Here is a 4,994-nt window from a genome sequence, read left to right on the forward strand (position 1 = left end):
CCGAAGAACAGCTCAGTATTATCAATCACCTCACAATAATCTTAATCGACTAGCGAAAGAAGATATTGTAGAATCACAAACGATGAGACGAAGATGTTTGTGACTACTTTTATATCTTGCTTATCGGAGAAATCAATCCCAAGCCAATCTTACGATTGTACTTAGTACGATAGAAACATCAAGATCAGATAACACAAGTACAAGAAAAGTAGTATCGGTCTGGCTTCACAATCCCAATGAAGTCTTCAAGTCGTTAACCTACAGGGTCTCGTTAGAAACCTAAGGTTAAAGGAGAATCGACTCTAGCTAATACAACTAGTATCACACAGGAGGTGTGGGGATTAGGTTTCCCAGTTACTAGCGTTCTCCCTTATATAGTCTTTCAAATCAGGGTTTGCAATCAATGTTAGCTTAGTAACAAAGCATTCAATATTCACCGTTAGATGAAAACTTGATTAGATTCAAGCTAATATCTTTCAATCGTTATATCGAAACTTAGCTTGTTACACACAAATGAAATGCACGTTTATTTAGGTTTATGTAACTGTACCCAAACATGTACATCTAGTTGATTCAACAATAGTTAACCAAATGGTTAGCCATATGAGCACTTTCGTATCAACCATATTCTTCTTTACCATAACTTGTTCAAATGACTCAAATGAATTGTTCAATTACTTAGATCTTATAGAATTATACAACACACAATTGAAGCAAAAACGATTTGATTCACTCGAATCGGTTCATGAACTTCATAGCCATGGTTTGCAAACTTACATTCCTTAGTTAATATAAGTTTAAGTTCACGAATAATCATTTTTAGAAAATAACCAACTTAAGTACGCGGACTGGTACGCGGACTTAAGTACCCGGAATAAGTTTGTTTTTCAGTTCCCAAACTCCAGCTGAAATTCTCGGGATGAGAACCTCCGACAGTACGTGGACTGGGTACGCGGACTTGGTACGCGGACTCTAGTTCCGGTTTTCCTGAGCAGCAAAATACGCATATTTTGGTTCAAGAAATAAGGACATATACATGTATGAGTTACCATACAATGCTTGTATCCAACCTTGGTTATATAATCTAAACTCTCATTTCAATCATTGAAACATTCTTAGAGGACGTTATATAGTTGTTGTTCACACACTATTTTTCGTCAAAGCAATTTTCAAGTAATTGAAACTTAACATGACTTTCGTCACTAGTAAAGATGAACTTGGCCAAAGCGAAAGCTTACCAAAACATATTTCGAGAAATAGATAAGCGAGATAAACTCGGCTCGAAATAGCAAATGTGCATAATCAAAGTCTATATAGCAAAACGAATTTTGTCTCAAGATAGGAGATAGAGTAGATAGACTTATGAGTGATTGATAAGTTCAAGTCTCCACATACCTTTTAGTCGATGAAGTTCCACCAGTTCCTTGAGTAGTTCTTCGTCTTTGTATGATGATTGCCATGGAGTCTTGATCTCAATTACACTTTCTATCCTAGTCCGAGACTTAGCTATAAGTAAACTAGAAATCATGACTTATAGTTTTGATCACTAACATTGACAAACATGCTTGAGATAGCAATGCATGCGAGTTCGACCGAGCAGTGCTCTAACAACTACCATACCTTGCAACACATGCGAGTTCGACCGACCAGTGCTCTAACAACTACCTTAGATATTTCGTAATGTGGATTTGTTTTTAGGGTCATCCGCCTTCAACTTGCTTAGGATTTTAATCGTTGGCGAACGTGCTTTATACATCTTACATATTTCCAAGTATTCATGGTCTTTGATCCTTGCGACTCATGCATGTACATGAATATCAAGTGCACGTGGGTGGTTATGACGACAATCCATCTTTTTAATTCATTGTCCAATATTTTTTTTTATCTTCGTTCTCTTCTATATAGTTAAAAACGATTTTGAAAGCGCGTTCTCTTTTCTTCGTCTTGGTCTTGTCTTTCTACCCGTCTTCCCAACATACACGGAACCCTTTTTATGCTTGTCAACTTCTTTGCCGCTTCTCTCACAAACCATTTCAACCTGGTTCAATCGGATTTGTTGCGCGGTCACTAGCACGCAATTTATTAGCAATCCATGTTCATAAGCCCAAGTCTTTGCTTCCACTTTATACTTCCCCTTATCTACAGGAATACAAGGTCACACATATACTTAGTAAATATTTAGGATACATACTTTTAACAAATAAAGTAAGATATCACTCAATTTGTTACCTACCAAGTCATTTTGGAAGTGATCTCGATTATCATCAAAAATAGTGTTAACAACCGAAGGTTGATCGTGCATTGGTGAGGTTCAGCAATCACGATCTACAAGAATACGGCGTGGTTAGATAACTCAAACAAAGAAACTAACTAAAGGTTCGGCTAATTCGAAAATTTGGAACCAGAGCCGAACCTGGGAAATTCTCAGAGTAAAGCAAGGTTCGGCTAATTCGAAAATTTGAAACAAAAGCCGAACCTTAAGCTTTCAAAAGTTCAGCTAGTAATCTGGATGTACGCTTAGAGCCGAACTTCTGACTTGGGAAAAAGTTGAAGTTACACCAAAATGTCCTGCTGACATAATATGAGCCAAACATTACACTGTAACTCGAAAAAAAACAAACAATAGGTTCGGCTATCAACTGAAAGAGATCGAAAAAGCCGAGCTGTTCTTCCCACGCAAAGTTCGGCTCCTATATTTAATCCGAACCAAGTATTTAACTCTAAAAAAGTTTGGAAAATTTCAATTTTTTGGAGAATTTAAGCTAAAAAGAGAGATTAGACGTCATATACGAGTATACCTGTGTATTATTAGCAGAAGGTTCTTCAATAATGTATTTGTCCTCTAGATTTGGCTCATAAAAACCATCATCTTGAGTTTTAGGTTGAGTTAAAGTTTGAGCAAAATCATTCTCATATCCAGAAAGTTGGCCAAATCCGGACCATTGTTGTAGTTAATGTGTATTATATCGTCTTTACGAGATGAAGATTCTCCTGGATCATCCATTTTAATCACAAAAAAATCCCAAATCTCAAAATCCCTAGTTTTTTTCTCCACTTTTTCTTCTCTCAAAAACCCCACTCTCACTCAAAAATGAGATTTTTTCCAACTAATATAACACTAACAACTTAACTTAGTCAATCATTAACATTATTATTAAAACTAATCATAATCATTAACACTAATTAAATAAGGGTAATTATGTCATTATCAAAAAGTGTAGATAAGGGGTGATGGTGTGTCTGTAGTGACCCAATTTTGGCATTATGCAAGATGCCTCAAAAAAAAATCAGTATGCCTCAAAACAGGTTTCAAAAAAATGTAATTTAGATGATATTTAGATATTTGGGGGTGGCTGTAGCACCCTTAAACCACCCCCACTTCTGTCACCAGATATAGGTATGTCTTGAGTTAAATTAATCAGTGTTGAGAAATTGCTTCAAAAAATACGAGAAAGTGACTAAAAATTCAATGAATTAGTTAAGTCATTATTATAGCATTCATACGGAAAATCGAAAAATCAAATAAATAAGTTTGTCATCCTTTTTCTTGCATACCTTCTTCCAAGATTGTTATAAGTGAATTATCAAGATCCACATAAAGTTACAGGGTATTACATTGTATGATTCACTGTGAAATACAAATTTAGTTTTATTTCGAAATGAAAGAAGAACGTAAACAAAAGTTATTTTGAACTCATTTTATGATTTGCATTTTTACCATCCTTAAAATTGGAACAACACATCTGGTTTATTATAACAGGGGTAGTCAAACAAGATTTCAAGTGACTTTCAGGGAGTTCCCAAATCTAATGTTGTTCCATTGAGGTTTTCGAAGAGTCTCCCAATGTCTCTTGTTATTGGTTAGAGACTTTAGAGACTTTTTTTAAGTCATTTCAATTCTCCAGAACTCTATGTTATTGGATTAGAATTTCATAAGAATCACTCCAACACTCCTGTTATTCGAAAAAGAATTAAAAATCATGGATTTGTTTTTTTTAGAGACTTTGAGAGATTTTTTTTTTGAAAAATAGGCATGATCGAAATCTCTCACCAAGAGGTGATATTTTGGGAGACTTGAAAATTTGGAAAATGATCTATTCAAAAGAAAAAAATTGGAGGAAATTTTAGTAAACATCAAAGTCGAGATAACCTGTCAAAATTGGAACGAAGGATGGTTGCATTTATTTTTTTATTTCGTGTAATCCGGTGATACTTGATACTGTTCTTAACAAAAGAAAATGCTTTTGGGCTTTAATTAATGGAAGATACAGATGAGGAAAGAAATGGATAGAAGGGTTGTTGATTACCGCAGCAGCAAAAGTAATATAATTCATAATTTGTTGTCAGTGGACTCAATGCATGTGATGGAGATACATGTCAAATTGATGTCACTATATCCCTTGCACTTCTTTCACTATATCCCTTGTACGTTGAGTTTTCATTCATTTCCCAAATTTTGTTCTGTACCGCTGCAATAAGGAGGCACTGGAATAATACTTGAGCACAAGTAAACATTTTAACATTATATGTACATGGTATCCATATAGGTCTTGGGTGAAGAGATATCTGCAAATCTTTTTTAATTTTATTTTTATTTTAAAGAATAAGAGATAATTGATATGCAAGATTTTGATTATGATATACAAGATTAGTTACTGCACATAGGTTATATTTTGGTCCATATAACGCTAAGATCTTACCTATACACAGTGATTATAAATTTTCTCATGCAAATGTTTTCAGGAGATATTCTACAGTTTTTGTCTCCATAAATCACAGAGATTCTTTACAAATCTCATTTTTTTTATCTCTATAAGTCACAATAACTCTCTAAAATGTTCTCCGAGAGTCTGTAAAAATCTCTACATTTTCAGAAAATCTCCGAGAGTCACTGAAATTTAAAATTTATGGAAGTCCCTAAAAATATTATTTGACTATGCTAAAGACATAACATATGTTTTAATTGTCAATAACCCAAAAAGGACAAGATGAAA

This window comes from Papaver somniferum, chromosome 6, assembly GCF_003573695.1.
Source record: "Papaver somniferum cultivar HN1 chromosome 6, ASM357369v1, whole genome shotgun sequence".
Classification (NCBI taxonomy): domain Eukaryota; kingdom Viridiplantae; phylum Streptophyta; class Magnoliopsida; order Ranunculales; family Papaveraceae; genus Papaver; species Papaver somniferum.